This window comes from Loxodonta africana, chromosome 13 (genome assembly GCF_030014295.1).
Source record: "Loxodonta africana isolate mLoxAfr1 chromosome 13, mLoxAfr1.hap2, whole genome shotgun sequence".
Classification (NCBI taxonomy): domain Eukaryota; kingdom Metazoa; phylum Chordata; class Mammalia; order Proboscidea; family Elephantidae; genus Loxodonta; species Loxodonta africana.
Window position 1 is genome coordinate 66,542,049 of NC_087354.1, and position 13,689 is coordinate 66,555,737.

Genomic DNA, 13,689 nt, shown 5'->3' on the forward strand with positions numbered 1-13,689 from the left:
TACAGGCCAACTGGCTCTGGTTTAAGTGCATTTGGGACTCCAGATTGGGCCTGATTGATATTTAGGCTGGACTGTCCCTGGGAGTGCTTTGGGAGATCACCATTGTTTGCAAAATGTTCTTTTGAATCAGGGTTGTCTCAAGGGTGTAACTAGGGTGTTCCCATAATTGATGCCAAATAAATGGAAGCTTAATGCTAAGACCATCAGCCTTTTGACAAGCCTTGTTATAAATTACCTGAGATTTGTTGGTACTATCAAGTATACTAAACTTAGTATCTTGAAAACAAACATTGTTTTGTAGTGCTGTTATCCTTTGTTAGAAAATAAATGGATTTATAGCCCTCCTTGAGGGCAGGTGTCCAACGGTTATTTGGAAAGCAAGAGACCTCCCCCTCTTTCGTCTGTACTTGTTTGTTCTACTCAACCTTCAATAGGTAAACAATAATCTCACCAAATTATAAAGATAGTCTAGGCTCCCAGAAAAAGAATCAGGTTGTTCTTTGGTGCTGTATTTGTAGTAGTGGTGAGTTGGAAGTAACTCAAGATCCAGTACTGGGTAGCGAATACATGCCAAGGAATATTGTGCAGTGGTTAGGAACAATGCCTTAAATGGACACATGGTAACATGGAGGACACTTAGCCAGATAGTACTTAGTGGGAAAAGTAAGAAACAGAAGTATATAGATCACAATAACATTTGCATAAAATATATGCATACATGGTAACAATACCTATATTGCAGGAATACATACAAACAAACATTAGAATTGTTAATACATCACCAACATTAGAAAGGATGGTTATGGAGGGCAAGAGAGGAATGGAAGTGAGGTATGGTACAAGCATGAGAGAGAATAAATTACATAAGAGCTAGGCGTTGCACAGACTGATAATTAATTCAACTTTCTGCTCCTGAAGGGCAAGGAAAAATAAAAAGACTTCTAGTCTTCTCCCCTGGAGAGTTTCAGAGGGTTTGGAGGGGGTCCCGGGAATCTGTACCTGACAAGCATTCTTGCCTTCTGATAAGAAAACTTTGAGGAATAGTCTTCTAAAGTCTAGATAAAATACAACCTACAACACCCACTTCTATTAAATTCACCTCAAAGCAATCATTGGAAGACTTGATAAGAGCCTCTTGAGAAAGGTGCAAAGTGCTCCTGAGGCTCACCCTCCACCAAAAACTAGACAGGCCCATAAAACAAAAGGAGACTAAAGGGGCACACCAGCCCAGGGGCAAGCACTACAGGAAAACTGGTAATAGGGAACCTAAAGTCAAGAAGGGAGAGTGTTGACATATTGTGGAGTTGGTAGCCAATGTCACAAAACAATATGTGTACTGTTTAATGAGAAGCTAGTTTGTTCTGTAAATGGACAATAATAAAAAAATTAAAAGCAAAAATAAAAGCAACAGCAGCAACAAAAACCTTCCTAAACCTAGACTTCTTTGCCCAATGAAATTACTTTTCAAAATTGAAGATAAAAAATAAAAATGTTTTCTCACATAAATAACTGGTAGAATTTACCACCAACAGACCCACAGTAAGAAAATACTCAAGATAATTCCCCCAAGCAGAAGGAAAATTATCCCAGGGAGAAAAATAGAAATGCAGAAAGAAATTAAAAAAAATAAAAAAGGTAAACATGTGAGTGAATGTGCATGAATATTGACTGTAAAGACAATGTTTTATGTAGAGATTTTAAGTCCATGGTAAAAAGCAGAAGGGGGAATAGAGTTGAAGTATTGCAACATTATTGCACTGCCTGAGAAATGGTAACTGTATTAAATCATACTACACTTGTATAAATTGTAAACTCCAGAGTATATACGAAATGAAGAGGAAAAAAACTTGTGAATTTTAGCTAAGAATATGGAAATGGAATGCCACAAAATGTTTGATTAATCAAGAAGAAGATAAAAAGTAAAAAAGAAACCAAAGTGAGAGAACTCCTGGACAGGTGGGGTAAGAACTGTTCCCCCATAAAAGCAAAGAAAGTGCTGTCAAATATTGTTTAAAAAAAAAAAAAAACTTTTTCAGAACTCTAGAAATTAACCAAAGTTTGGCAACCATCTAAAAAGTGTTTGTTCAAGAAAACCAGCTAAAACTCATTAAGCACAGAGAGAGAACATAGCCCTGCTGACACCCTGAATTCAGAAGACTAGCCTGCACAAATGTGACAATAAATTTCTGTTCTTTAAAGCCCCCCAAAAAAAAGAAAGAAAGAAAAGAAAGGTGCAAAGTGCAGTGGGGGAAAACCTAACCTGTTGCCCCAAGTCGATTCCAACTCATAGAGACCCTAAAGGACAGAGTAGAAGGGCCCCATAGAGTTTCTAAGGAGCACCCGGTAGACTTGAACCACTGACCTTTAGGGTTAGCAGCTGTAGCTCTTAACCAGTACGCCACCAAGGTTTCCAAACTTGTTGCCGTCGAGTCAATTGCAACTCACAGCAGTGGGGGAGAGGGATACAAAAGAAGATCCAGTCCTCGCCCTCAATGAGCTAAGGCTCACACACTCAGAGAAAATATGGAATGAGGACGCTGAGACAGTTTGGAGAAAGGAGATTCGGAGTTGGCTAGAACATGGGGGAAAGCTAGAATGTCTGGTGTTCTCCGTAGGATAGGTAATATGAAGAGTTAGAAGGAGAAGGTGTCGGCGTTCTAGGAAAGAGAATATTAAGCCCAGTTTCATGGATGTGGAGTCGTATGGGGTAGGCAGTACAGAACGAGGTATTCAACATAGAAGGTGCCTTCTGGATTGGAGCGGGGAATGCAATTGAACAGACAGACTGAGGAAAGATTATGGAGGATTTTGAAATCCGGGGAGAAGGATTAGACGAGCCCAGAATAACAATACATGTTGTTGTTGTTGGTTGCCATTGAGTTGGCCCTGACTGTGGCAACCCCATGTGTGCAGAGTAGAACTGGGTTCTCAAAGCTGTGACTTTTCTGAAGCAGATTGCCAGGCCTATCTTCCAAGGCACCTCTGGGTGGGTTTGAACCACCAACTTTTGGCTAGTAGTCTAGCACTTAATTGTTGTGCCACAAAAAAACCAAAACCCATTGCCATCGAGTTGATCCTGACTCATAGCAACCCAGAGTAGAACCACCCCATGTAGCTTCCAAGGAGCTCTTGGTGGATTCAAACTGCCAATCTTTTGGTTAGCAGATGTAGCTCTTAACCACTACACCACCAGGGTTTCTGTTGTGCTTTAGGGACCATGTAAGAGAAAGAAAGCTAGGGAAGGAGTCTGAGGCGGGATAGCCAGAAAGATACGAGAAAAACCTAAAGAAGGGTATTTCAAGAAGGTGTGGTCAACTGTTTGGAATGCTGCTGAAATGTTAAGAGGAGGACTAAAAGGTTTCTATCAGGTCACTGGGGACATTCGTAAGAGCAGTTTGGGTGTGGTGGTCAGGACAGAAGCCAGGGTGGAGCGGATGAAGATTAGCAAGGCTTTGCTTTTGGTAGGAGCTCTATCCTGCATGGGACACATTCTCTGAGGCATCACTGGTCTCAAAAGAATTAGGTCAGATCTCCAAAGTTCACCTCATAAAGAAGTGAATTGAGGCAGAGTAACAGGGAACAGGGGGCTGGAGAGAGGTTGACTGGCCCTGATGGCAGATATCGGAAGCAATATAGCCATTAGGGTCCTGAGCCTAGGCCCAGCATGAGGTAGGGAGGTGGGGAGGCTGGAGACTTCTGGAGGAAAATTTCTTCAGTTTAGGCCCTGTGGCAGAAGAAACTTCTAGGCCCTATGGAAATTCATTCTGTCTTTTCTTCCTAGGCAAACAACTAAACTACATTCCCCAGCTTCTTTCTGCTAGGTATGGTCGTGTGGCAAAGCCGCTGTCAATGTGAATAGTAGTGCTGAGGGCAACTGCTGCTTCCTTTTCTTAAGGGATAAGCCCTGGCCCTGGAGGTCCACTCTTATCCCCTTTGCATTATCTGGAATGACAATGACTAGACTCATCTTGGAAGCCAGGTGTGGAAGATGGTAGAGCCTCTGTTGGTCTGGTCTCTGAAGAATTGCATGGAACAAAGCTGCCCACCAGCTCTAACCGTTCACCTTGAAGTTGTTATGTTATGTAGGAGGGATGCTCTTGTAGATGCCTGTCTCTTATAGGAGAGAAATAAAGTTCTTTTTCTTTAAGACACATTATTGTTGAGTCTCTTGATATAACAGTTTAGTCTGTTATCCGAGTAGAAATTCTTACCTTGAGTGTGGTGAGTGTGGTGGCATCAAAACAGAAAGCTAAAATATGTTGCATTGACTTAGCGTTGAGAACATAGATATTGCAGTCTTGAAAGCTGGTGGCCTTTTTTATATCTTGGCAAAGCATTTAGTAAATTTTCACCAGCAGTAGGTGTGTATAGCTCCAGAAGAAGCGGTGGGAGTACTGGCTTCTTCCCAGAGGTGGGTTTACCATGAAGCTATCAAAGTTTAAGCTTTAGAGACCATCCCTGGCATGGGCCCCTTTCAATGGGAGGAACCTGAGCAAAGTGTTCACATAGGCATATGCTTTTGTAAATTATTTCAAAAGTAAGATACTATATCCATAATCAATTCAGACAATTCTTTCCTTCTAATCCAACTTCCCCTAGATCACATGTCCCCTCTCTTCAGGTGATATTGGGTACCTGCATTTTGGGGCCTGGTAAGAGAAATTTGAATTGGTGATTGTGGTACAACAGGTTTCCTTTTATGTGGCTTTCCTGGCCCTGGGTTTGTAATTCTCCCAGGATGATTGCTCTGGCTGCAATCTGCTAAAGAATTGGTCTGCATGCTAGCCAAATAAGCACCTTGCAAGGGATTGGTCAGCTTGCTATTCACCTTTACCAGAATTGGCTGAGGGGCTCTGCCCAGTCTGACCTTTACCCAGATTGACTGCGGGACCCTGTCCAATACTTGACCTTTAGTAGGATTGGCTGGGAGGCTCACCCAGTGACTGATAAAAAACCCTAGAATGCAGTGGCTCAGATGGGGACCTGATCAACAAAAGCCTGGAAAGCAGCAGTCCTTTGGACCTGGGGTCCCTGTGCTGAGAACCTCCTAGTCTCAAGTGGAAGGGCTGTAACACTGAGCTGGTAACACTCACTGAGCTGATAATGCTGAAGGCTGAGAGAAACTGTAGCCAGTACAGCAGAGCCAAGCGACAGAGAAACGAGAGGCAGTGGTGGGTACAGCAGGAACCACAGGACCAGCAGACGGTAGTAGTGGGCAAAGTCAGCCCACCAAGCGAAGCTGGGCACCTCTGGGCAGGAGGTTGCCAGTGGAGCAGAGGCTTGGTCATATACCATACAGTGGTTGCCCCTAAAAGAGCTGTTGTAATGCTGGCCTAATTGTGGCACTGGCCCAGGATTGTCCCAAAGCTGCTGGTTGATAGCTGTACCAGCAAGCACAGGGGCCCAGACCTGGCCAAGAAAATCTCGGAGAGAGAGAGAGAGAGAGAGAGAGAGAATGAACACAGCCACACCACAACTGACCAGAGTGATGGCATACTTGCTGGCGGAGAGAAAGAGATACCTGCTGACACCTAATCCATGGGCCTGCCCAGTGACACAGAAAAGAGCATATGTAATTTGGGAAGGGTCCCTTTTAGATGTAAGTGGGTTCATCCCCTACAATACTAAGATACTCTTAGGGGTGGAAGGAACTGGTTCACCTCAAATCTTTTCCTGTTGTTTACTGTATGCTTTCTATAAATAGTGATAATGGTTTCAATTGCTAACGCTGAGTGTCTTATGTGCATAACCCATTGGGATCAATACAGTCCTCATCCTAAAAAAAGCAGCTCATAATTGCTTGGGATTTAGAGTACAGCCTGTGAGTATACACACGTATACAGTTCAGTGATGCGTTCAGTTTGGGTCAGGTAAGATATATTTATACGGTTTGCTATTACATTCATGTGTGGTCAGGTTATTGCTAGTCATTCCAGTATAAGAATGGCTTCCAAGAATATTTCTACTACCTGCTGGGCCATCTCACCCAGTGTCATGACAGGCAGAGTTTGCATTACTGTATGGATGAATCCTATGGCATTTAACAGCCTGAGTAAGTGAGTACTGCAGTAAAAACAAGATCTGAAATGTATGAAGCCAGAAGCTAAAAACCAAAAAATCCCAGTGCCGTCGAGTCGATTCCAACTCATAGTGACCCTATAGAACAGAGTAGAACTGCCCCATAGAGTTTCCAAGGAGCGCCTGGTGGATTTGAACTGCCGACTCTTTGGTTAGCAGCTGTAGCACTTAACCACTACGCCACCAGGGTAATCAATGGACTTGTAAAATCATGAGTACAATATAGCCATGTTTGGTATGGATAATTTAGTGATTTGTACATTTAATGTGCATTTTTTGTAGTTATATTATATGTAATTAAAATTTAAAATACTTGTAGGTCGAAGATTGCAGGAGAAAGATGTGGCAGTCTGCTTCCATAAAGATTTGCAGCCTTGCAAACCCTACGGGGCAGTTCTACTGTCTGTAGGGCCTCTATGAGTCAGAATACTACTGGAGCACATTGGGTTTGGTTCAGCAAAAGACTTGATTCTTAACAGTGCATAGTCAAAACTGAAATTCTCTCCTGTTAGTAATATTCTTAATAAAATAATTCATACAATTTTGAATGCACCATTCTTTTTCTTTTGGTTGGAAATACACATGTGGTGGCCATGAAAGTGCGCTACTCAGATCACCTGCTGTAGAAGGCATAATTGACTGACTGTTCCAACTGCTGTTCTATTGGATCCACCACTCTGTTCAAGCCAAGGTCATGCTTCTTGCAGCCTGGTTCCATCCAAAGAGTGAGCATGGCAGGGATACCAAGGGAGGCCCATTCCAGTGAGATATGGAACTCTTCTAACAGGTGACTTTGGTTTAAACATTCCCACTGGCTTAATTGACCCTTCCTTGGAACTGTGAGATAGTCTGGGATTCTGCCTTCCCTCCTTCCCTCTCTTCTTCCACAGATGTCAGATCTACATTACAATCGAAGGCTCTCCTCACCTTGTCCATCTCCCTCCCTCAATAAACTTCTTTTATGTCTAACCTCATCTTGGCATCTGTTTATCAGCAGGTCTAACCGACACACTGTGACACAAAATATATCACAATGTAGTACTATGCACTGTGCTACAAACAACAAGTCTGACTATGGGAGGCTGTACATTTTATGCATCCCCTTGGATTGTCTCTTAGTCTCCCTGACGTTTCTGGTTCTGACAAAATCTGGCAGTCCCAGATGAAAGTTTCCACCAACTCAGTGAAATAACCTGAAGACGTGAGTATTCTAATGAATAAAACATCTGTCATAGTCACAATAGGTCATTTCATATATTGTAAAGATAATATGATTACAAATTATGTAACTCCATGTAGTATAGTGGTAATTTTAAAATGCATTTGAAATGGCCTTGTATATACCTCAATTTCTGACTATTCACATTTTTTCAGAATTATTCATCATACCAAAATTCAAATATGATGGGAGGTACCTTAGTGAAAACCAGAAATGTAAAACAAACAAAAAAGGAAACCAAGAAAAGTTTGAAATATGTCAACAACTGTCCTGCAATATCGTAATAAAACTAAAACCTTTTGTAACCAAAATCGTGAAAAGAAAAAGAATCACAATAGCCAAGAAAATACAGATAATGAAAATGACCAAAAAGAGTTAAAATTGACTATGACAATAAACACGCTTCCAAAGAGAACAACAAAAAAACAAAAACAAGAAGAAATAAAATTGTAAAAAACTCATAATTTCTAGATCAACAGGGCACACACAAAAGTCACCAACAGCTTTATTTTGGTTAAGTCGTCAAGTTTGACAAGAACCATGATCTTTCATTATTGTGATACTGTGAGTAATAATTTCGCTTAATATTGATTAATAAAAGGCAGTTGGATTTTTTTTTTTTTTAAAAAAACCAAGATATCGTCAATCAAGTAGAACATATGATGGACAAAAGGGGTTTCTCTCAAACAAAAATTTTGAAAAAAACTTTAGAAATGGTGAAGTAGTGATGAGAGCCTGCTTAGCTTACTCCAAAACTAGAAGTTATATATTTTGTTTTGTTCGTGAACTGTTTTTAACAAAATAGACAGAGCTTACCTCAGAAAGATTTTAGACAGAGTTTACACTGAGAACCCTCAAAAGTCATTTGGATTCCACAGAACAAAAGAAAGCAAGTACACTTGGATTCCACATCAATTAAAATAAAGCTCTACTGGACAGATGAACAGACAAGAAAGAACAGTCAGTATTATTTGAAGTAAAAAGGGTAGTTGTAGTCATTAAATTTTAAGTGAAAGATGTTTGCCTTTCAGAGGTTACAAAGAAAAATGGTATGCTCAAACACTGGAAATTTCATGGATCTCAATGAACCAGTTGCTGAACTTTGTTTTATTTTTTCACGGACACGTGGAAACATGTCAGAATGAAAAACCAAATGGGACTTATGTATCCAAAACAGTTTCTAAAGAATTAATAGAAACAGTGTAAAAAAGATGTATAAAATGAATGACATGGCAAATTGAAAAATTAACCAGACAACAAATACAATTTCATTCTTACAGATTTCCACACTAGCTGTGACAAATACTAAACAGATGGTAATTATCCGGTGACACGGTTATGATGGAAAGCCCTAGGAGCTATTTTTAACTTTTTTGCCAACTGAAAATCGTCTTTCCTTTGCTTTATTTCACAAAGCGAAGTTCCAGTGAATATAATCTGTCATTGAACATCAGTCATTGTGGCTCCTATGAAAAGTGTTGTGAAAGTGAGGACAAAAAAAAACAAAAATACAAAAAGTGTTGTGAAAGTGAGGACAAACAAAAAAACAAAGCATGCTTAAAAACCTTAGTAAGCTAACATGTATGCCATATAAGGCACATTCATTTGATTTCATCGGTGTTTTACAAAAGTTATGTGTCTTTCAGGGTTGGTCCATAGTTGGACTATTTGAAACATGTATGCTGACTTTGATCTTTCTTCAAAGAAACTAAATGCAATCAGATGGTCCGCCCACTCTAAGGCTGATTATTTTAAAGATTCTAACCAATATTGTGAAAGATTTGGAAGAGAACCCCACATCCAAATGAGATGTAAAATATTTATGTAAAAAATTGATAAAACCAGTTTGTCACTTTAATTGCAATTTGAATAGATATTTGAGCACACTAAAAATGCCTGACTTGGACATATATGAAGGGTATTTCAACAGCAGAGGGGAAATCCAGTTAGGATTAATGGAGTGTGAAACTGATTAAGATGATCAGTAAAACCAATAGAAATTATTTTGACATCAGTAAAATTGTGATAAAAAGTGTTTAAGTCATACCAAAAGCCATAATTTGTTAAGAAAAACAAATACTTTTCAAACAGAAGTAACAAATAGCCTCTTGAGTTGTTTGATAATGCATTAATGAAGAGAAATGATGCATATGAATACACTGGGAAAAATATAAATAGCTTACTGACTTGACAAAATTCTGATATCATCTAACAAAACATTAAATTCATAATGCCCTTCCAAACAAGCACATCTGTCTTCTACGGCCAACTAGTCATTGAGTGTTGTCCCATCAAAGACGGTTTTGAAGTTCAGGGAACTTGGAATGCTCTGAAATCTTACAACCTACACGTGAAAGAAATGTGATCATATTCTCCCAAACAGGACAACAATCCTAAATATTTGTGAGCCATTATTGATAACAAAAATGTAAATAAAAATCCACATACATTTAAAAATTTAAAATAGACTACTAGATCATGGTTAAAACAAAAAAGTCAAAATGAACATTGAAAAACACTTAGAACTAAATGATATTTGTGGGACAAAGAACTAAGTTTGGCTTTCTGTCTCTGGTTTTTGAAAATAGCCTGAGCAGTTAAGGTGTTCTTTGTCTGTCTAAAATAGCAGGCTTCACACCCAGCTAACTAACTTTAGGAAGGGAGGGGGCATGATGCTGTAATTATGCATATTCATTGAAAGACATTAAAAAAGAACTAAATAATTTGAGAAACATCTCATATTCACAAACAGGAATACTCAATACTCTAAAGATGTAAATACACTTCAAACTGATTTGTAATTTTGGTTATGCGGTGCTGCTGTAACACATACCATGAGTATGTGGTTTTAATGAATAGAGATTTATTTTCTCACAGTTTAGAAATCTAGAAGTCTGAAATCTGGGAGCCGACTCTCGGGGAAGACGTTCTCTCTCTGTCAGCTCTGAGGGAAGGTCCTTGTCTCTTCCAAGCTTCTGTTTGTTACTCGATTCCTTGGTGATCTGCACGTGGCGTAGCATCTAGCTTCCCCTATCCGTGCTTGTTTGCTTGGTTGCTCTTTTTGTATCTCAAAAGAGATTGATTTAAGACATACCCTAAACTAATACTGCCTCATTAACATAACGAAGAAAACTCATTCCCAAATCGGACTATAACTACAGGTAGAGGGATTAGGATTTATAATACATATTTTGGGGGGACACAATTCAATCTATAACAATTTCAATGCAACACAAGTAAAACTCCAGCACTGTTTTTGGTGGAGCTTGACAAAACCAGTTGCCATCGAGGCAACTCCAACTCCTGGCAACCCCGTGTGTGTCAGAGTAGGACTATGCTCCACAGGGTTTTCATGGCCGATTTTTCAGAATTAGATTACCAGGGCTTTCTTCCAAGGCACCTGTGGGTGGACTTGAACCTCCAGCCTTTTGGTTAGAGCCTGGCACGTTAACAGTTTCCGCCACCCAGAGACACCAGAACTTGAAACACTAATGCTTAAATGAGTACAGAACAGCAGTGTGCCAGGAATGACCAATATTCCTAGTGAAGAGAAATAAGGTGGGGGTACTTGCCCAACAGATATTAAAATATTATAAAACTCTAATAATTAAGAAGTATAATCTTGGAGCAGGAATAGACAAATTGACCAGTGCAACAGAAGCCAAATGCTCAGAAACTGGACATTTGATACATGGCAGAGGTTAAACTGCAGCTCTGTGGGGATAAGATGGAGTAGTCGATAAGCAGGTTAGGAGAATTGGTTATTCGTAAATGAAGTTGGATCCCAGCTACATACCACTAAAAAGACAAATCTAGTCCAGACAAATCAAAGACTTAAATGTGAAAGACAAAACTTTAAAACTTACTAAAAGTGAACATAAATACAAAACAACAGATTTCAGACATTGGACAGCAGGCAGCACAGGACAGCAGTCCCTGAGAAAATGGAAATTAACCCTAGAATTGCCTGCAACTTATCGCTTAAGGAATGTTTCCAGGCTGTAGTACAGGATAGAGGAACCGACACAGAGCCTGGTGGCTCCCAGAGTTAAGAAGACAGAGGTGAGGATTCGGAGGGCCAATGTGGCTCGAATGTGTAGGTCAGAGTTCCAGAAAAAAGATTGCTGTGCAGAGAGGAGTGAACTGCACCAAGAGAGTGATGGAGGTCTTCAGAGAGTTCCCCTTGAATCTTCAGCTGAGTATTTGTTGGTTCATGTATCTGCTGAAAGCCTGGGAAAAAATCGCCACAAAGGAACAGGTGGAATAATCCCCAGAGATCACGCAGGGCTTGGAATAATTCAGTCAGAGTGTAATACACAGGGCAACAAATAGAGCACTCAGAAAGGTATTGCTTTCAGTTATGGGCCAAAATAACTCTAGACTAAAGGCTGCTCTGGTCCCAGCTAAACAAGCTTAAAAGCAAACTTTGAAAAGATCAAATTGTTTCAGAGTGACTTAACTGCATTCCAGAAGAAGTTTCAAGAATATTTAAAGGAATTAAGAAATATCCAGCATGCAATGATGTGAAATTAAGTGTCTGACATCCAACCAAAAATTGCTAGACATATAAAGAAGAAGGAAAATATGATCTATAATGAGAAGAAAAAATTAATCAATAAAAACAGACCCAATAAAATAAACCATAGAATTAGTAGGTAAGGATGTTAAAACAGCTATTATAAATACACTCCAGTAGGTAGAGGAAAATGTGTTAAGAAGAGGCAAGATACAAAAAAAAAAAAGCCAAATTGATCTGCAAGAGGTGAAAAATACAATGTCTGAGATGAAAATGACCCTGATGCTGAATGGGGTTGACAGGATATTTGACACTGTGGAATTAGAAACTAGTAAATTTGAAGACACACCAATAGAAACTATACAAAATGAAACACCAAAAACCAAACCCAGCACCGTTGAGTCAATTCCGACTCATAGTGATCCTATAGGACAGAGTAGAACTGCCCCCCGTAGAGTTTCCAAGGTGCCCCTGGTGGATTCAAACTGCCAACCCTTTGGTTAGCAGCCGTAGCACTTAACCACTACGCCACCAGGGTTTCCAAATGAAACACGGCGACTAAAAAGAACAGAGTGTCAGCATCCTGTGTACCAGTGTGTAATTGAGCTTCTGAAGGAGAGGGGAGGAAAAGAAAAAGGAATTGAAGAAATAATGGCCAAGATGTTTCCAAATTTATTTAAAATTATAAAATACCAATTCAAGAAGCGCAATCAAGGTCCAGTGGATTCTCTCTTGAAGCCCTTCGAGACAACCATTAGAAACTGCAAACGCAGATAACCAAATTTTTTTATGCATAAAAAAAAGAAGACAGTAATTTGTGGTTAACTATGAAGAGAAAAACAGAGAAGGATTCATACAACTTATACGAAATATTGGAAGTGGCAGGTCTTTCCCATTTCTTCAGAATACAGATGATTTAATTCCAACTCATTGATGATTTTAGATCCTGAATGACCCCCAGAGATCATCCCATCTCGTTTCCTCTGCTCATAAATGCAAGAACTGAGAACCAAGAAGTTAAATAACTTGTTCAAGATAACATTAAATATTACAGAATTGATTAGATTTAAGCCTTCTGTTTCCCAATCTAGAGAGCTTTCCAGCAAATTAGACAAAAATGCTCATTTTATTTTTTTCTATTAAATCCCTATACCATGGGCCAACCATAGAATACTCCCAATGTATGCATTGGAAATGAAGTTGCTTGATCAAAATACTTATTTCAGAGAACAGGCATGAAAATGTGTTTAGGGGATACAGAATATGTAGTCTGGTTGAATTGCAGTATGGGGGTTGGTTGAGGAGCAATGAGAGATAAAGACATAGCAGTGGTTCTCAGTGTGTGGTCTGGGAACCTGAGACACTACCAAAGGGTCTGTGAGGTCAGGTGATTTCCCTAATAATACTGAGACATTATTTGCCTTTTTGTAAGTACACAATGGAGTTTTCCAGAGGCTACATGATATGTGGTATCACAGCAGATTGAATGGAGATTCAGCTAAGAGAATACAGCTGTCTTCTATTAAGTCAGTCATTACAAGGAGCTGCAAAAATGTAAAACAATGTCACATTTTTTTTTGAAAATGTAACTATTTTTTAAAAAATATATTATTTATATTGACATGTAGTAGGCTTATTAAGGAGCCCTGGTGGCACAATGCTTAAACACTCAGATGCCAACTGAAAGGTCAGCAGTTCTAACCCACCCAGCCACTATGTGCTAGTTCTAACCCACTCTGTGCTAGAAAAGGCCTGGCAATCTCCTCCCATAAAGATTGTTGCTGTTGTTGTTGAGATTTTTATTGTGTGCCTTTGAGTTGATTCCAACTCATAGTGGCCCTATAGGACAGAGTAGAACCAGTGGGATCACTAGAGT

The 13,689-nt window shown here is 39.6% G+C and overlaps 1 pseudogene; it reads right to left on the minus strand.

Annotated features, from left to right (window-relative positions):
- The window catches only part of LOC100656144 (asparagine--tRNA ligase, cytoplasmic-like), a 62,560-nt pseudogene that overhangs the window by 21,863 nt on the left and 27,008 nt on the right, over positions 1-13,689 (minus strand).